Below are 22,172 nucleotides of genomic sequence, written 5' to 3' on the forward strand. Positions count from 1 at the left end.
TCCCTTTCAACCTATTTGCTAATGAAGTCCATCACCAATACGAACAGCAGTGGACTCAGAACAGAACCCTGATGCACATCCACTCCCATTAGAAACCCCTCTATATGTCAGAATACTGTTTGTACTTGTGTCACTGGGTCCTTGTACATGGTCTGCACTAATTCTACCAGTGTTTCTGGGCCTTTGAACCATCACAGGACTGTCCAAATCAGCTTTCATGAGACCTTGTCATATGCTTTCTCTAAGTCTACAAGTGCTCAGTTATACATTTTCTTCATCTCTAGCTTCTCCTTAACTATCTGTCTCACTGAAAACATTGGGTTGGTTGTGCTGCATCCTGATCTGAATGCAAACTGCTCATCTCTTGTCTTACTTTCTAATACTCTGCATATTCATTTATCAGTCACCCTGTCCAGAATATTCATGAAGTATGACAGAAGTTTGATGCCTCTCTACTGTCCACAGTTGTGAATGTCTCCTTTGTTCTTGTTTATGCTTATTCTTCAGTCAGCTGGGGTGCACCTTTCTCTTCATACTGCTATGAGTACTCTTAACAGCCATTTCTCCCCTAACTCACCCATTAATTCGATGATCTCTTCAGTGACCTCATCTGAGTCTATGCGTAACCTGACTTCATTTTACTTAGTGTTGTTTTTACCTCTTATAGGATGGGTTCCTCTTCTTCTTCACTGTAGGCTATGTCTGGGTCAGTACAACTTCTCTGGGGTTTCTTCATTTAAAAGCTTCCGGAAGTACTCCTTCCATCTGCCTTTGATTTTCATTAGACTGGTGAACAGGTTGTTACTGGTATCCCTTATGAAGGGTGTCTGATGGCTATATTTATCTTTCTTTTCCTTGCAACCTGATAGAGTTGTGCCATCTACTGAGTCACCTTCCAGAAGAGTGCCTCCGATGCCTTGTTCTTCACTATTACAACTGCTTCCTTAGACTTTCTTTTTAGCCAACCAGTACTCCTTCTTGGCCTGGTCCATCTTTTCAATCTCCCACTTTTTCCTTCACTCATTCTTTCTTTTGATGATTTCCTGGATTTTCAGCACTGCACCACCAGTCATCTTTATGTACATTCTTCCATACTTGGCTCAGCTACATATCTGTTCTATAGTCCTTACATATGCTGCTTTAAGGCACTGTCCTTCCTCTACAATTCTACCTATTTCCTCTTCTTCCTGAGGTGTTAGAGCCGTGGGTATTTGCTTGCATGCTTGTGCTTTCTCTTCAGTCAACTCCCAGATCTTTATCCTAGTCTCTTTTGATCCCAGCTGCTTGTAGCTGATTTTGACAACCAGTGGTTTATGCCGTGGACTGACTGTTTTGTTAGGGATAACTTTGCAATCAATGATTCTACCCCAGTGTCCTTTCCTAAGTAGGGGGAAGTCTACCTGAGTTGCATGTTGCCATAAATTTATTTGATTATGTGCCTGTCTCTCTTGTTGAACTATTTGCCAGACAGAAGTCTATTATGGCCTCTCTTTCTTTACTTCTGTTGTCCTACCCATGTGGACTCAGGCAGACCATCCAGTTATGTCTGGACTGATATATGTATTAGGTCCCCCATTATCAACAACTCTGATTGTCCTGTTTTATCTAGTAAGTCCTGCAACACTAGCACTATTTTCTTCACTATCACAAGCCTGCTATGGGGCATAGGCTGAGATTATGAATTATGTCTCTACGCTGGAGTCTGTCTGCCACAAATTTTGATGACGTACCTCAATGTCTTCTGAAGCTTTTACTTCACTACAATTTCACACTGACCCATTTCTAGTCTGCCCTCCTCCTGAGTAGGAGTCCAAGTGCTTTGCTGCACTCCACTACCATAGCATAGCATAGTTATGGGGGGTGAATGGGGCAATCACCCCGGGTGCTTTCTTGTCCGGGTGCAATTCACATGCCCAGTGTCAAATAAAAAAATGTAATTAGTTTTTCTATTTATTTCAGTTTAAGGTAAATGATGCTCATACATCTTAAATGGATGATCAAAATGTTCCTGTGTGCCTCCCATCCCCTGCTTATGTCATCTGGCATGGGCACTGTCTCAAAAAGACATGTGATTGGCTGTGCAGGTAGAGGGGTGGTGCCACTGTACAATAAAGTGGATCTATGAGTTATATCTTTAGCCCCACAGCGAACTGAGGAATATTGTTTTTTTGTTAACAAAAATCACTCACAGTGGGCACATTAATTTAAAAAAAAAATGTTGTTTTGTTGAAGAGTCAGCTAAATTCCATGAGGGCAGGGACAGACATCAGCAGTAGCTTGGAGAGAAACTGAGTGAGAGGACAGACAAAAACAAGTCTGTGAAAATCTGAGCTCTGGAGTAAGTAGCAGGGTACATACAATGTAAAAAATGCTGAAGAGATTATTGGGGGAGCTGTTTCATGCTGGTATTACTGGAGTGCTTGTGTGGTACATACATGGAAAAAGTCAAACTACTGATGTGATTGTTGGGGGAAATGTGTCATTCTGGTACTTGTGCATATTTGGATAGACTGGTGAAGCTGTCATTGTGAGGAAATCCTTCATTATTGTGCTTGGCAATACTTGGACAGATGGCTGGAGGGGTCATTGGGGAAATGTTTCATTCTGGTGATTGTGCATACTTGGAACACACTGCTGAAGGGATCATTAGAACATTTAGAGAAAGAAAGCAAACAATGCAGTTGCACTGCTTGACAGGCAGCAATGCAGCAAAGCCAAGCATAATTTTAATGTATATTCTTCTTAATTTTAAAACAAGGATGTAGTAAGTCCTTCCAGTATGATTTACAGAAAATGAAACCCCTGATGATCAGGCTTCCTGAAACTTAAGTGTTTTTGCAGGGGAGGTAGGCTCCCCTGCATCCCCTTTGTGAGGGTAAGTCTCCCATACCCTCCAAATGTATATTGCTAGTCTCTTCTTTGTCATTGAAAAAGGTAACATAGATCTCTAGCACTCACAAAAGCAGTGTTGGGGGCATATCTCTCAACCTCTTAGTGCAAAGCCTAAAATAATGGGGTCAATGGTCCAAAAATAGGGACAGGTTTTAAATATTGCTCTTAAAACATTTTAACTTAGAAAGGTGCCAGTATAACATGATTTGTATAAGTATGCATTTTCTGTAGGAAATGGTCTGAAACACAAATGTTTTATTATTTAATGAATTCAATCCACACTGATTTGCCAGAAAACCACACAATTTATGAGGTGAACATCTGGACATTTTGCATAAATTTGGACAGTTGAGAGGTATGTCCCATTCCTCAATTGAAAAAGGTCTTGCATGACCAATTCAGACCTTTCTGGTAACCAAATGCAAATAATCAAATAAATAACACTGAATACAAAGCTATGATGTCCTGTAAAAGGAAGAGACCTGTGAGATTCTTAGCCAATTTTATCATGTTCCATAGCACAATAAAGTGACCCATCACAAAGGAACATTGTGGACATTTTTGGAGATAGTTATGAGGGATTTTACACGAGTGCATAGAATGCAAATGTGGTCCACAAAAGTATAGGGACATTAAGAGACAGTATAGCATTTGACAGTCTCCTACAGAAAATATATGCAGGAACAAAGTGAATATGGGAATGATTTAGATTTGACAGGTCTACCCAGTGAAAGAATGGGCTAAGGGAAGACAGAAAAGGAACACTGACTAGAAGGGAAGAAAAAGCATTTAGAAATGACGTGAGAAAGAAGTAGTTCACTAAAGTGATAGCAAGTTCTTTAAAGGAATTACCTCCGTTTAGTGAAATAAGAGGGGAACAGAAAAGGCTAGTTTGGGTAGGTGCAGACTGAGAATGAGAAGATAGGGAGGGGCAATAATATAGATACCACCTTATCACCTTTTTCTTCAGGTAAACTTCACATGTAAAAGGTCAGACTAGAAGTAGTTGGTTCGCTGCAATCACTATAATGACCAGAGTAGTGACACAGATGGACCTTTTTCAAACTGAGTTAGGAAGCACTGTCTTTATTATATGTTTAATTCTGCATGAACAACATATTCTGCAATATGGAATATTTGTCTTCATATTTTTATATCTTTTCTGGAGCTGTGTGACTATATATGATAGACATCTTATTTGTGCTGTATGTCTTTTGTATTGTGGTTTCTCATTTTCCATACATCCAGACAGTACAAAACAGTTAAGAAAGTTATGAAAATCCCCATGCAGTAACATCAATTTAGAGTGTACTACTTAAATCAAAAATGCATGAGGCTAGAGGGACTCAGAATGTAATAATCAACATTAAAAAAATCCTTGAAGTTTTTATTTGTTTGATTCATATTATTGGGTCCTAATTAAAATATTAGTATTATGGCTTTAAATCAAGTGACTGTACTGTAATACAGGACTAGGCTTCTGGATTTTGAGCTCTAACTTAAAAACTCATCTGTGTGCTCTCTCTCGCGTGCACATGCGCGCACGCACACACACACACACACACACACACACACACACACACACACACACACACACACACACACATCAGGTGCATTATTTCTGCTTATTGCCTTTTGATATTCTTTTTTGTGCACATTAAGCATGACAGAATCATTCATTGCATTCACTTATGCACTGAATTGTTATTTGCATCATGGGGGCATGAGTAATTGTAATTTTCTGGGTCATGCTTTTTCTGACAATCAGAGCTTATCTGAAAAGCATTCACCACTCTTTTAGTGAGTGCTTACATTTCTTTCATCACATACTTCTGTACCATCTGTTATATGCAGAAACAAATGCATAATTCACTATGAGTGGATGATCTGTCAGGGTCATGCTTCTCATAAGGTTCTTCATGCTCATTTATTCAGATCAGTTAACCTTTCAGTTGTTTGTGCTAAACCCATACTCATTTATTCAGATCATCTGTCCTTTCTGTTTGTGCTAAACCCTTAAATAGTAACTGTATAATACTTCAAGAACCACTGACATTTATTTGCCTGTTTATTAGTATTCATTTGCATTTTGAGTAGCCATATTGTCCTACCTGAAGCACATAATTTATCCTTATAAAGAAACCTGCAAGGTACATTATTTGATTATGTTATGGCAAGCTTAGCTATTTAATAATCAGCATACTGCATACATATGAGACCTCTATACATTTTACCCTAAATGTAAGCATATTTAGTATATGCCTTCTACACAAAGCTGTTTATTTGTTAACAATGTCCTATAATCTAAAATGAGTCAATAGCTTGTTTTAGTTAATTTTATTCAAAATGTATAGAATAAGAAATCAAAAACAAACTTTATATGAAATGGTAGGCAAATATTTGAAAAGAGGTATAAAACCTCAACTTGCTCAGGCATACACGTTGGAAATTAATAGGAAAAGCAATATTTAAGAGATCATCGCAAATACATCTCATGGTCTCATTTTTAGCTAAAAGCATGTTTAACATTTCATCTATTTATCTATAAACTTATTAAACTTGTAGCTTGTATGATGTTTTATGAACCAAGACATCAAAGTTCACCTCTTCTCTTAATTACATTGTATGCTATCCCTACTATCTATATGATAAATTTACATTAAATAAAAAAACGTTCAAAGTACAAGTCACGTGAGCTTAAAACTGAGAAGCAGGTATCATAAGAAACAGTGGCATGATAATATATATCAGATATTTTCATACATGTACATGTCAAATCCTGATTTCACATGCTTTATAGCTGTTCCAGTTCTTCTGATGAATTAAGTTGATTTGGTATTTGTTTCTTTTTTTTATACTGTTGCCTTTGATTAAAAAAAAAATCCCCCAAAACAATGTGTGTCAAATGCTTTTAATGAGGAATAGTGGAGAACAAAGAATTTCTAAAAGACAGAATGATGAACACTCCTCAAAATAAGGTAGTCTTGAATGTTTAGAGAAATGGCCAAAAAAGTTAGTTTAAAAACATCTTTGGTAATAAAAAAAAATGAAGGAAAAAAAAACGAAAAGAACAAAAATGTCAATACCAGTAGCTTACTGTGCAGTGTGCAAACTGAAACAAAAGTAATTTAGTCCATTTCCATCCAGAGCAAAATAAATGTCTCACTATCCCATTGGTTAGTTGTTTGGTGAGATCAGATATCTGTGCAGCTCTGTATGGAATGTTCCGAAATAGGTTGTAAGCATACATTTTGAGCAAATGGAGAGCATTGGCTACAAAGTGCTAGAAAAATGGCAAAATCATCTTTTATTTTGTCTCAGCATTTATTCATCCTTACCAAAAGAAAGGAAGGTACCACTGATATCCTAGCAGTAATTATAGCTACATGCAGCAGTCATTTATTTACCTCAGCAATGGAAGATCAACCAGAGACGTTATTTGAAAGGTAATAAAATGCTTTTTGATTTAATTTTTTCAAATGGCAACTGCTATTTGTGTTTACATGCTATTAAACATACACAGTCACAGAACCATGATCTCTCTCTCTCTCTCTCTCTATATATATATATATATATATATATATATATATATATATATATCTTGTCATTTTACAAGTATTGTGATCTTCTGCACACACACCTGAGGTTTGTGAGAAAAAATAAAGAAACAATCCTCAAATTGTCTCCACGCCTAACACAAGTTTAAGGACCTTTGTTGCACATCTCAGAGATTTGTTAGGAAAGTTAAAGAAATAATGACCACACTGTCACTATCCTTATACAAGTTATAGCAAACCTTCTGTGCATACCCCTGAGATTTGTTTGTCAGTAAAATTTATGAAATAATAGTCACATTGTTTCTAGCCCTAGCACAAGCTACAGCAACTTTCTGCTCATACCTTCAAGCAGGGTCAGTTTTAGAATAAGTAGGGTTCAGGCAGAGGCAACCAGAAAGCTCATGCAAAGCAATCATATATACAGTCTTGGGCAGTGGGTCTATTAAGACCATATAACTCTAAATGTCTGGATCTTCTGTGCCTATAGTTTGCTAAAGTAAAGTTTTTGTTAAGAAATACTAAGGATTTTGTGTGGCAAATTTAAACATAATTTTTCTGTTTTAAATATGCTCTCGATTGTGTGTGCTGCTTAGTTCAGAACATGGTGAACAGTGTGTATCTTCCCTTTCCATACCTCTCACTTGTATCTCATTACGAGGGCGATTCCTTATTTTGAGCTTTAAAATGTCAGCAAAATTAGGAAAAAAAAATTTGAACTTTCTAGGCATGCATTCTAATGAAGAGACCCATAAGGTTAAATGTGCTCATCTTTCTCTGCCTGCAATATTCTTTTTAAAAGTATTGCAGTGGCTTGAAAACTAGTAGTGGCATGAGACTGGCCACATTTTGTGCCACCCGATTAGTTCCCTTTGTATCAGGAACAAATGCTTGATTGGCTTATATACCACAATGCTGATTGGCTTTAATTGCGGTATACGAGCCAGTCAAAATTTGTAAAGTGGAGCTACCACTGTTTAATGCGGAACAGTGGATTAAACCAGTCACAAATGCGAAGCATTCTGCACAATCCGGAGTACTTGGATGCTAAGGTTCCTGTGTGTTATTGAGGTAAAAGTCATATATATAAGCTCCTCGTGGTTCTGCAGAGTGGTCCTAGCAGCAGGGAACTCAGAAAAGTGACTACTTTCTGGATTTAAGTATCTTTGCTTTTTTTCACTTGGAATAGCTTCTGTAGCTTACCCTGAACTAGCTTGAACTGTTTTTTAACTGTTTGCTGCATTATTTTAAAATCTGCACTTAAAGTTACATTTTAGTCGAATTTGATCGAAAGTTTGTTTGTTTGTTTGTTTAATTTAACTGTGGAGGCTGCCCACTAAAGTGTCCTAGCCTGTGTAACTAATTTATCACTGTTTCTGCATTTTCTGTGGGTTTCTACCAAAAAAAAAAACTAAAAAATAATCCTTGTTTTCCCACCTCTCCTTGACTAGTTTAGACCAGTTTACAGGCATTGCTGTATTCTGGGCTGTGGTGTAGTTCCTGTGTTGTCCATTACCTTACTTGGATAGAAGGAAGTTTCTTTGCTCACCAGTGGGAGTGGGGAGCCTTGAGCAGCCTACCTGTCCCTGTAGGAAGTGACCTCAGCACAAGAAGCTGTAGTAATTGGTTGTTTTGGACCATTTCTAGCTCTTTTGTAGTTCACTGTTTAAAATCCGCTTGCGGCTTTATGGTTGTGTGCATAGCAGCGCGGTTAAACAAGGTTAAACTTTTTCTGGCTCCGCCAAGTCTGCTCTTCAAATTTTCCCTTAAGGAAGCTCTACTCTTAGTATAACCAGACTACTCACTATATTATAAGCCTAGCACTTGTTCTCAATACTTCTCTACTAAGTAAGCACTCGTACTAAGTAAAGCACTACATCTACTTACCACCCCTGTGAATATCCACTTCCCTTAAAGGTACAGCACTCCCTTATACTGTTCTAGCATGTCGAGTGGTAGTTTACTGCCATCATCTCCAATTCAGCTGGTCAATCTGGGTATCTTGAGACAATGCTACAATTGTCTCATGTACACAGACAACCCTCTCCTCCTCCCAACAAACACAAATACATGTGAGAGATGCAACTATATAGCCAAACTGGAGGCTGAACTCTCTCAACTCAGGGCTGGCATAACTAGACAGGAGGAGATGGCAACCACACATACAACAATCTCAGTCCCACATAGACCTACCACAACTGCAAACCAAACACATAAAAACACAAAGACATACTCGGAGGCTCTAATAAAAAACTTACCAAAACAACAGAGGCTCCCAAAGCAGACATCCAAAAATCCACCACCTCAAAACAAAACACATGCAACACATACTTCAATAAATCAGTGTGTCAACCAATCACAGCCCTTAAGGCCAAACACCTTGCCTGATACACTAGTAATAGGTGACTCTATAGTCAGACACACTGATGTCCTGCTGACCAGGCTGAACAAGGAAAAGGTGACTGTGAGCTGTCTATCAGGAGCTAGGATCCGCCACATAACACATGCACTCAAGTCACTCCAAAGCAAGTACAAATATGACTCCGTCATTGTCCATGCTGGTGTGAATGACCTGAGACATACCTCCCTGGACTACATGAAAAGAGACATAGAGGAGCTCTCCGATTATGTAGCCCAGGCTGGTATGACCCTGACCCTGAGCAGCATCTTGCCCTCACCAAGAATGATACCACAATACAAAGACTAGATGATCAGCTTTAACAATTGGCTCAAGTACTGATGTCATTCTAAGGGGATCCAATGTCTGTCTGCCTGGGATGAGATGTTGGACAAGCCACGCTGCTTCGCAAGGGATGGCTTACACCTGTCACCACTGGGCTTCCGGATATTGGCTAAGGCTCTTGCCACCCCATAGTGCCTTTTTAGGCAAGGCTCAAAAGACAAACCCACCTCCTTAGAAAACAAAATGGAAAAAAATAAGGGTAATGCTGCTCAATGCCAGAAGTCTAAATCTCAAGATGCAGGCACTTGATGCACTCCTCAGCATGGAGCACATTGACGCCTGTGCAGTAACTGAAACCTGGTTCAAGGCTCCTGCGAGCACCCCAGCTACCAGGCTATACCTCGTATCATGCTTTTCGCCCCAAAACCTGGGCGAACCACAAAGGAGGGGAGTGTCCATATTCATCAAGGACACCCACACCTCCAGGTTAGTAGCAACACATGAAGCATCAGAGACCATACAGGTGCAACTAACCATAGGCAAAACTGCTATACAACTGGTAGCATGTTACAGACCACCCTCCCAATCTCAAGAACCCCACTCAGCCTTCCTGAAGACATTGGAGGATATGAATGTATCACAAAATACCATCATACTACATTCATAAATTCAAATGCACTGGAACAACTAGTCACCTCTCCCACTAGGGGAGATAATATACTAGACCTGATCATCACAAACATGGGGACAAAATGCTCCACACCGGAAGTATACCCCTCACTAGTAAGATCTGACCACAAACTAATCACCCTGGATATACATATCCCACCTCCACCCCCAGCACAAAAGGCCACAGTGAAAAACTTCTCAAAAGCAGACTTCACTCTTCTTAAGACTGAGATGGTATCCTTTAAGCCCACTGTGCCAGTGGATACCACATCCCACAATGCCGAATCCTTCACAAATGCCTTCTATGGACATCTCCAAGAATGCATGGATCATGCAATCCCAAACAAATCCAAGTCCCTCTCCACCAAAGGTAAGTGTCCTGTCTGGTGGACCTCAGCCATAAACAAATTGTATAACAAAAGAAGGAAGCTACTGCACGTCAGAGCAAAATCCCATGAAGGGAAGACATCTCTGATCAACATTAGCAGAAAACTACGTTCTCTCATAAAAACAGCCAAGGCCATCTTTGAGAGAAAAATCGCTAAGGACACTAAAGATAACCACAAAGCCTTCTTCAGCTATATTAGAAACCTGGGCGGAAACCCTCAGATATGCTCAGAGTTGGTTCACAACAACAAAAAATACATTGAACCCACAGATATTGCCAACATTCTGGCTGACAGGTTCAGTGCAAATTGCTCCCCTCCTTCACCCCCAAAAGAAGAAATACTTATCCCAGCTGAATGTAATCTCCCTGTCATCTCAGATGTCCAAGTGAGAACTGCCCTTAACAAAGCAAAAAACACAGCATCAATGGGACCTGACGGTATCCCGGGTTGTGTGTTACGTGAACTCCAAGAGGAGCTAAACCCACACATAAAAATGCTATTTAACCTTAGCCTTACTTCGGGATATATACCTGAACACTGGCGTACAGCAACAGTGGTCCCACTCCACAAGGGGGGTGCCTCTACAGACCCTGGAAACTACCGCCCCATAAGCTTAACCAGCCTGGTCTGCAAAGTTATGGAAAGAATCATTATGGAACTCATAAACAGAGACATAGGGGACCTACAGACACTTGACCCCACCCAGTTCGGCTTTGTAAAAGGCAGATCCTGCCTTTTAAACCTGGTTGACTTTTTTGAAACAGTCACGAGAGCCATTGATGAGGGCAAAGCAGTCCATACAGCATACCTGGACTTGGCTAAGGCCTTCGACACAATACCCCACTCAGGCATCACAGATAAGCTCAACAGCTTAAAAGTAAACCCTTATGTCACTAGATGGGTTGCAAACTGACTAAAGGACAGAACCCATAAAGTTAAAATCGTTGGAGCAATGTCAGACTCAAAGCCAGTCACAAGTGGTGTCCCACAGGGATCTGTCCTGGGACCCCTCTTGTTCGGCATTTATTTCTCAGATGTTAAAGCAAACATGGGAGGGCTGTGGCTGACAAAGTTCGCAGATGACTGCAAACTAGGCGCCATAGTCGATACACCAGCAGACACACACATCCTACAAAAAGGCCTCACAGAAACGGACAACTGGTGCTGGAGTCACGGCCTTAAACTAAATGCCAAAAAATGTATAGTCATCCCCTTTGGGAAAAACAAAGTACCCACAAATTATCACATAGACAGCAACCCACTGAGTACAGAAAAAGTAATCAGAGACCTAGGGACCCAAGTTGACAGTGACCTCTCATTTGACAACCACGTTGCCAAAGTGGTTAGAAAAACATTCTACCTTGCACACCTCATCATAAAGGGATTCACATCCAGATCCAAGGATGTCATTGTACCCCTATATTCCTCCCTCATCAGACCCATGATTGAGTACAATGCCCCATTTGGTATGTACCTCACCCGGCATTTGCAACAGCTGGAGAGACCACAAAAGTACCTCACCAAGAGGATCAAGGGTCTCCAACATATGTCTTATTCTGCCAGACTAAAGAAAGTTCAGCTCTATTCAGTAGCATACCGCCTGCTCAGAGGTGATCTCTGCCTGACGTACAAGGCCATGTCTAATCAGGATCTGATGGACATGCTCCACCTCAAAAAATCCAAATCCATCAGGACCACGAGAGCTAAAGACTTAAACCTCGGCACAAGTATGAATAGGACATGCTGGAGGGATAGATTCATAACCCAGAGGCTTCCCATGTTTTGGAACAAGATCCCAGTTCATATTAGGCAGAGCCCCTCACTGACTCTCTTCAAGAGAAATCTTGATGAGTGGATGGGAGATCGTAAGTTTACACCAGGGGTCACATCTGTGTCACTGCTAGACAGGGGCACAGTAAACTAATTCTATTATATAAGGGGACCTTCATTGTGTCACTACTAGACAGAGGCACATTATTCTAAATTTATTCTGTACATTTTTGTACCATTTCATGGGGTGGCAAAAGCCACATCACTATGGCTAGGCTTACAAATGCCCCAGGGCAGATAGCCTAGTACTATACTATGAAACTATGAAACTATGTATATATGTGTGTGTGTGTGTGTGTGTGTGTGTGTGTGTGTGTGTGTGTGTGTGTGTGTGTGTGTGTGTGTGTGTGTGTGTGTATGTATAGATATATATATATATATATATATATATATAAATATATATGTGTGTGTGTGTGTGTGTGTGTGTGTGTGTGTATGTCTATATATATATATATATATATATATATATATATATATATATATATACATATGTGTGTGTGTGTGTGTGTGTGTGTGCGCATGTGTGTGTGTGCGCATGCGTGTGTGTGTGTGTGTGTGTGTGTGTGTGTGTGTGTGTGTGTGTGTGTATATATATATATATATACACATATATATATATATATATATATATGGGTCTACTTTGAAAATTTGAATGCTCATAACGTCGAGTTTCACAAAGTCACTGTGCAACATGTTGAAAGTAACAGTTATCCTTAGACACAGAAATACGCTTGCAACCAGAGGTAATTTGCTAACACAGTTTGGTCAATAAGCACAGTGGCAAGAACTTTTGATTCAAAGAAATGGTAGAGTCACAAAAAGAATCACCTTATTAGTGGCTTATTATTATGTCTCTGAATCGAACATTGCATTGTCTGAGCTAAAAGTAATAGTGAATCAACCAATACATCATAGCAGCAGAACACTCCCAAATACAGAAACACACACACACACACACACACACACACACACACACACACACACACACACACACACACACACACACACACACACACACACACACACGGCTCTTTGATATGTACCAGTAGTCATGGAAGATGGAAAAAACATTGACCATTCCCAGGTAAAGGGTAGCATTGTTCCACCTTGTGAAAATATAGCTTGGCAGAGCAATTTTCTGAATTGCTGTACTGCATTAATCCCTGGGATTTCCATTTCTAGGGCAGAGTACATGGTTAAATTGAATTAAATGCTGTCCAGGACTGATGAATGACAATGTGGCTTTGCCACCAAGACCAGTTTCTGTGCTACAGCCATTTCTATTATAAAGCCATAGTGAAAGTGCAGTTTATGAATTGCTAAGGCTTACTGCAATCCAGCAAAGCCTTTTTAAAAAAAACACCTGTCCATGTTGATGACCAGTTTATTTTACCTTTCAAGTGACACCAGAGTTGGTAAACTGCACCAGGAGTGGGACAGTCCTGTATCAGTCATGGCCAGGAGATGATTAATACTATTATATATTGCAGACAATTTAAATGGCATGTCTTAACGTTTTCAAATAACTCTAGTGGTACTCATTTTGTCTATGAAAAGTTTCAGCAGATGCCTGGGACTGAAGGCATCAGTTCTACATACATAATTTGTACATCAACAAAGCAAATATAGTAATTATGGTAGCTGCAGTTCTTGCCACTGATGGTAGTATGAACAAACTATACCATTTATGCCTTTGTGCGATTGCCAGGAATGAGTTTCATACAATAAGCTACTACCTACTCTTAATAATACTTAATATTAATACTTTTAATAACCTACTCTTCCCTGTTTTCACCAATAATCTAGCCTCTGCCACCAAACATGGCACACTCATACAATACGCAGATGACTCAACCATCATCTGCTCAGCCCAGTCCCTACCCAAACTGCAAAAAGTCACACAGGAAGCCTTTTCCTTTGTTGAAACTTGGTTATCCGATGCCCAATTAATACTCAACCCGAACAAAACTAAACTACTTATCTTCCAACCCACCAAACATACTCAAAACAACTCTCACTTTAACATCACAGCAAAAGACAACACCACTATATACCCAACTGAACACACCAAATGGCTAGGAGTGGAAATAGACAATAAACTAAAATTTGACATTCACATATCCTTGACCATAAAAAAAGTCCACAATAAACTAGGAGGGCTATACAGAAATAAGCAACTTCTCACCAAAGCAGCAAAGATTTCAATAGCAAATTCCCACCTTATCTACACCCTACTTTATGCCTGTCCAATATATACCAACCTAAGGCAATGTGATTTAAACAAGCTAGAGATCTGCTACAACAAAATCGCCAAATTCGCCACAGGGGCATCCTACCATAGTCACCACTGTCTCTCACTTGCTGAACTGGGCTGGCTTGAACTCCCTCACCTCCTTCAATGGTATCAACTCTCACTTGCCCTCAAACTAGTAAATCATACACTAAATGTCCCATCCCTCCAGAATCTACTCCAGCCCTATCGCACCACCAGACCACTAACATCCAGCAATAAAAATCACTTGCAGATCACTAAAGCCAATAACTCTGATGGTGAAGCACTATTCTCTTGCACCATAGCCAAATTATGGAACTCCCTCCCACCCACAATTACCTTCATACCATCATGCACCCACTTCAAAACTTTACTAAAAGTGCACCTAAAAACCTGCTGGCTATGCCTTTGCAACTCCCACTCTAATATCACCTTCCCTATCCAACCACTACCTTTCTTTCCACTCCACTAACTACTTTGATTATAGCAAGCTCAGATGCTCATAAGCCAGGAATTATTATACAGCAGGAACTTCTTCTTGAAACATTTGTTAATGTCTCTTATGTACTTCACAGATAAAGATTCTAGTTGTCTACTGATGTACTATGTTCTTCATCTGTAAATATGTTGTATGTAATTGCTATGTAAATTGTTAATCGCTATGTAATCCAATGTAACTATTGTCTGTTTATTTTAACTGTGGAGCTTTTCTCCCCGGTCCTCCGCTGAAAAGGGACCTACGTCCAGTTGGACACTCCCGGTCAACAAATATAAATAAATAAATAAATAAATAAATAAAATAATAAGCTGGAGTTCTGTCTAGGACTCATTTCTCTGTCTTAAAATCATTCCTTTCTGTTTTAAAATTTGGGTATTATGTGACCCCTGAATACTGTAAAGCACTTAATGATGAATGAATGCCAAAAGTTAACATGCTCTCTTTCTGGTTTTTGGAGCTAGTTCATGTTTAATGGGGATGCATTTTTCCTTTATATTTACTTTCAGGAATTTGGTGTTGGAGTTTTTAAAGAGACAAATCTGAATTTTTGCGGCTGTCTGCTGTACTGGTCATTTTGCTTTATAACTGTACTTTATTACTTTTAGAATGGCATTTTCGAAAAGTTGTGAAATCTTCAGTTCAACAAGGTTTATGCTGCATAGTTTTATTTTTGCTTCACATTGGTGTGTAACAGTAGTTCACTTTCATTTTCATTGATATTCATTTCACGATAATCTTCCAGCCTTTGAGTATATATTGACCTGCTTTCCACTGAAGCATTAAAACTGTTATGGTCTTCAAATTCCAAGCCATTTCATTCCTGCTTTTAATTTCAGAGACTTGTGTCACACTTAGTATTGCGTTTATTGTGCCTAGAAACCATTTTGTACAGTATGTTGTTATGGCATTAAGTCAAATGTATACTTGTATATCAACAGACTTTAGAAAATGTCTTCTTATAATGAAATGTACCTTTTGCTATGAAAAACTGCTATGTTTTATTTAGATAATAATTTGTACATAAAGCAAGTCATTGTGTATATAATCAATAGTCATCTTTTTCTGACATGTCAAATGAAACCTTAGCTAAGAGATCTGCTGCCCTGTGCAGTTTCCCAAACAGGTTCCAAAGCAAAAAAAAACGTCTTTCCTGTTGAAGACAAAACAAAAAAAAAAAAAAAACTATTGCAAGCCACGAGAGCAAGTGCTGTCTCTGAATTCACTTATGAAGCTGCAATGGTGTTATAGCCTCATTAATCAACAGTAGTACTAATACTGCACTTGTGCACCTGCAGCGTCTGCCACTTATGCCCATCTAACATCTTGCACCTGGGTAGAAAAATTATTCATTTATTTATTTTACATTTGTTAACTGGGAGTGTCTGAGTGAACCAAAAAGGCCCATTTTCAGGGGAGAAAAGTTCCAAGTTACATAGTAAACGGCGTTATCACAGAATGTAAAAAATAAAAGGTTACATAGTAAATAGTGATACAATTGAGTTGAAATGAATGAAAAAAAAAAAACAACAATAATACAAATAATGCAGTAAAGATGGTTAGTTACACATATTATACATTGTAATTGTTGGTCACTGAATGCAACACATCAGAAATTAAAACATTATGTTTTACTTAGTGGGGGTGAGGCGGTAGTCTCACCAAATTAAACAATTAAAGTAAATTGATACAGTAATAAGCTGGAGAAAGGTTCCAAAGGAAAGAGTCAAGGAATATCAATGTTAGAGAGGAATAATATAGGATGAATAGTGCTATAAAAAGAAAAAAAATTGAGGGGTCAGTTTGGTGTTGAGCAGAAGCATAGCCAGTTTTTAGTCAAATGGGCCTTGAGAAAAATTTTGAATTTGGAGGGGTTAGCTGTGCAAAGAATGGTTTGGGGAATTGAGTTCCAAATTTTGGAGATGTGTTTTGAGAACAAAGCATTACCATTGCAATTACTGGCTTTAGAGACTGCTAGAAGAAGTTTGTCAGATGAGAGGAGGGATCTGTTGCAAGTGTAGAGTTTTACTGGATATTTAAGGCTGGACATTTATCTGGTAGGTAGGTAATGAAATGGCAAATTGTGAGCTGTTTGAGGCATAATAGGTTTGGGAGTTCCAACCAGTCAAGTTTGTGAAGAGCTGGACAGTGATCTGTTCTATATGGGAGGTTGGTGGCAAATCTGGCTATTTTGTTGAAGCAAGGCTTCCAGTTTATTTAGATTTGTTTTCTTTAAATTTGTGAAAATTGGGGAGGCATATAACAGTATGGATAGTAGATGGCTTTGGGCTATGGCTATTTTGGTGGTTTGGTTGAAGAATGGTTTGGCTCTGTAGAGTTCCCGGGTTTTATGTGGACCTTTTTGATAGTTTGGGGTGTGTGCAGGTCATAACTGAGAGATTTGTCAGTAGTGACACCTAGTAGTTTGATGTGGTCTACTGGCTCTATTTTGGTGTTGTTAATGAAATAGATGGTGAATGGGATGGGGGGGTTGAGATACTTTATTGTTGGAAAATAATAGTAGTCTGGTCTTGCTGAGGTTGAGTATTAGTTGTTTGGTGCTGTAAATGCTTTTTGTGTTTTTGCAGAAGTTCTGAAATTGAGGTGGCTGAGCAGATGAGTGTAGAATCATCCACACATTGTATACTTTTAGCTGATGTGGTGGCTGAATTGTGATAATTTGCAAACATTGTAAAGAGAAGTGGGCCAAGTATGGAACCTTGTGGTATGCCTACTGAGAGTGGTAAGAGTGAGGATATATTGTCTAGCCATTTGACAGCTTGCTGTCAGTCTGACAAGTAGCTATGGAACCATGATAGTGTGGATTGTGAGAAGTTTAAAGTGGCTAGTTGGCACAGACATTTTTGGTGTGAGACAGTGTCAAATTCTTGTGACATGTCTAGAAAAATGATGAAACATAAAGACCATTTTCTCTTGACTGGTTGACTATGTCAACAGGCAGATGTGGTTCCATAAAATATTGTCATAAAGTCAATAATTAACTTCCTGTTACACAAACAGTCATTCATGTATTGTTTTGCCTCAAAACCTGCCAACAATCTGGGCAATTGCTATAGTTCTGCCCATTTGTTCTTTAATCAATTTGCCAATTGATGCAAAGGAGTAAGAATTTGACCTGAAACCAAGCTGTTTCCTGTCTCTAAGGGTTCAGGGTTACATTTGTTAACTGGGCTAGTCTAGCTGGATTATATTTCCATTTTCAGTAGAGGCCCGGGGAGAAAAGCTCCAACAAGATAGAAAAAATTAAAAATGTCATTACATGGTAAAAGAAAGGATTCATAAAAAAAAAAAAAAAAATACAACAAGAATTATAACATACTAATAGTATTTACACTTGAAAAAGCAGCAGTAAATAATATTTACACTTGAAAAAGCAACAAAAATAATGTAGCACAGTAAGATTCATAAGGAATTTTTCACATCAAGTAGAAAATATTTCAGCAGTATGTTGATTAGATTTTAAACAGTGCCAGCCTTGCTTACAAGCATAAGAATTAAAATATTTGGAAGTTTGCAGAAACAATGTGTTTGACTTTTTTATTTATTTCCGTTTTGGAATTTCGAGTTTTTAAAAAATAGATCATATGGTCTCGACCATGTGAAGTTCGAGTTTTTAGCAATTCGAGATTCTGAAGTGAAACCATATATATATATATATATATATATATATATATATATATATATATATATATATATATACATAGGTCTAGGACTATTCACTGAAAGCCCATTTCACTGAAAGTCAAATGACTGTGCACAAATCACTGAAAGCTCAATTCACTGAAAACACAATTCACTGAAACACATTTCACTGAAAGTTATATATGGCCTTTTTCCCACTGTAGTGCGACCCTGGATTTAGTAAGGAGGTGTGTGGGGGGCACCACCCACCACATTGGGGGTGTGGGGGGCATAGACCCCCACATAGTTTGGATATATATATTATGCTCAGAAAAGAGTAATTTATTGGAATTGCAAGTATCCATGTATATAGTTCAAAATATTTAAAATAGGTGGGGGGGCTATGCCACCCCCCCAATGTTGTTCGACCCTGCAGTTGAGATATATAGTTGGGGGGTGTGGAGGGCAGATGTAAATACAACAAAAACTACACATTTGAAATAAAAATAGATGGGAGGCTTCACCCCCCCACACCCCTCAATGTGGGGGGGCTGTGCCTCCCACCCCCCAACTATATATGTCAACTCCAGGGTAGCACAGCATTAGGGAGGGGGTAAAATCCCAGGTTTTTGCCTTGAATACTGGTTGACGACCAAATGAGCTGTCGACCAAATGAATGTCGATCAAATGGTCTGTCGATCTTATGAAGTAGACCCATATATATATATATATATATATATATATATATATATATACACATATATATATATATATATATATATATATATATATATATATATATATGAATGGGTGTATTTTCCTACAATGAAAATTCACTTTTTCGAAATGGAAAAGTACATCCCCACTTAAGCAAAAGTGCACTTTAACAAAAGTGCAGTTTCACTTAAGCTCACTAGATCAAACCTACCCCACCACAATGGTGTACATTGAAAAACAGGCTATGTCCTCCACTGTGCTGCGATAGTCACAGAACTTAGGGTTAGGGCATGGGTCAAAGTAAGGGGATAGCCTTACTAACTATCCCATTACCCTATCCCGAGCCCTTTCCCTAAGGTCCATGAATATCGCACCACAGAGGAAGACATACGTGATTTGGAATGTTTTCCACTGTGGTGCGATAGTCACGGACCTTAGGCTTAGGGCATGGGTCAAGGTAAGGGGACAGCCCTACTAACTATCCCCTTACCCTAACCCATGCCCTAACCCTAATGTCCATGACTGTTAGCCCATTCGGTCTAACGGGTTTGCGAAAGTGCACTTTCGTGTTAGTGCACTTTCACGTTAGTGTGGTTGTACTTTTGAAGTTCGAAGCAGTGGACGCCCTTTGGTTATCTTCTACTTTCACACCTATGTCATCAAAGATAACGTTGAAAAATAATGTCTCACAAGACTACTTAAACCACTTAATACTAAAAAAAATCTTTGCATAAATCTTGTATTTAGAACTTTCATCCTCAAGGACTTCTTCAGTATGCAAAACCATTTCTGTTTCCTGTTGTTTACATAACCTTAAAAACCATTTGTTCAAATCAATTTCCATTCAATGCAAAACTTATATTCATTAAAATTATACAATTTAATACCTATATATGTTTTAAAAAAACAGCATCATAAATATCAAATACTAAACCTTTAGATCATTATAATATCCTCATTATTAAACAAATCCATTAACATTTTCATGCATTAAATTGAATGCCCCTCTTAAAAATATTGTCATTGATACCAGGAAAAAGTCATGTTTGTTTATAATTGCCATTTCATGTCTTTTCTTCTAATAATGCATTATAGTCTCCCTCCTCTGATACCCAATTTAATGTTATCTAGTATGTAAAACATAGTTTTTTAATTCTTACATACTAAACTATATCTGTAAAGTGCACTGCCTTTGTCTTTCTTTTTAATATCATATAAATGTTGACTAATTCTTTCATACATTTTCTTTTCAAAAACATTTTGTTGAAATTTTCCAAAAAAATTAGCATGAACAAAATAACCAACAGGTAAAACTATACAAAAAAAACTATAAGAAATTATATACAGAGTCCATAACAGATATTGTCGCTGATAAATAATATTAATATTTTTCTAAAAGGCCTTTGAACTTGAGGCAATATAATTTCTTATGAGTAACATTTGTATTTCTATTATATAAAGTTAATAGTTCTTTATTACATACATCCTTTGCTACATATATAAATTCAGTGAAAGAGAGGACATTTTTGTTTTTCCAGTTCATTACAATAACATTTCTGGCAATAGCCAAGATAGACCAAAAGAGAGGCACTTGGGATGGTGGCCTAATGGTTAAGGTGTTTACCTTACAAATACAAGGTGCAGGGTTTGAATCTCACAAGGGATAATTGGCTAGGCTTAAAATGGCTCGCAAGGGCAGTTAGCCTAGTACTAACCTATGAACCTATGAACTTGAGTTGTAGGAATAGGATGTGGAATAGGAACATTAAAAAAAATTAAAGAATTTGTAATATTACACTAGTCTGACCACCCCGCGATGGTGGTGCTGTGGTAGCATTGTCGCCTCACAGTAGGACGCTGTCTGGTTGAATTCTCAGCTAGAGCATCTTCTGCGTGGAGACGTGCGTGAATGGGCGTACCTTTGTTGAAGGTTGTGCATCAGGCCTGGCAAGCCGGTACCAAAAAATCAACTGCCAATCATTAGCGGACCAGAGTTCCGCTGTGGTGACTCCTAACCGGGAAAAGCCGAAAGACACAGAAAAAACACTAGTCTGACCACACTGCTTTAGCAAAATTTCCAAATTCACTCCAAAATGGGGCAACCATTTGACATTTCAAAATTATATGCTTCCAATCAGCTTAAAATTATTACTACATCTCCAGCATCTTGATTTTTTTTAAAAAAGGGCTATTTTGTGCAGTGTTAAAAAACTTCTATGTAAAAACTTCCAAGTGAATATTTTCCAATAAATAGATGTTGTTGTGTTACCAATAGACTTTTAGAGTAACTTTTTATCAATTTCTGAGAATGGTTATGTATTTATTTTAGTAGAATAATCCTAATGATACACATCAAAGTTAACAGTTTCAGATCTTAATATAGTATAAATTGCTGACAAATATGATTTATATTTATACATATTGCTATTAATCTGAAAAAAGAATTCTACTAGTTTTGGTATAGGTTTAGTACTTAAAGTTAATGGGATATGTGGATTGTTATTTATGAATTCCCTGAAGGACTGTATATCTAACAAACTACTTCGATTTGCATTATATCTGGCTAAAAGTCTATTTGCATAATAAATTTTGCTTCTTCCAAAAACTGAAAGCAGTATTTTAGATCATTTTGTCCAAGTTTAGTTATTATATTTAGATTAAAAGACAACCAGTAGTATAAGCCATAGGACACATTAAGAGTAATATTTGTTTACTCAAATAGTTACTTTCTGCTACTGTTTAAAAGTGTCTATATTAGAACATGAAAGTTTCAAAACTTCAAATGTTCTAATATCAAACCCTATTCAGTGAAAGCTGAAAATATCGAAGCAACAGAAAACCAAATTATTTCCTAGGGAAAGAATTCAGTTGTCCGTTTCTGTTGCTTCGGTATTTTCAGCGCTGTGGTGGAAAGTTAAGGGTCATGTTCAGGTAAGTGTGTGATTGAGTGTGGGTTAGGTTAATAAGGGTTAGGGTGCAGGTTAGGTATGTGTGTGATTGTGTGGATGTGAGGGTTAGGGTGGGGTAG

Source organism: Protopterus annectens, chromosome 5.part1 (assembly GCF_019279795.1).
Source record: "Protopterus annectens isolate FY-2018-M chromosome 5.part1, PAN1.0, whole genome shotgun sequence".
Taxonomy (NCBI): domain Eukaryota; kingdom Metazoa; phylum Chordata; order Ceratodontiformes; family Protopteridae; genus Protopterus; species Protopterus annectens.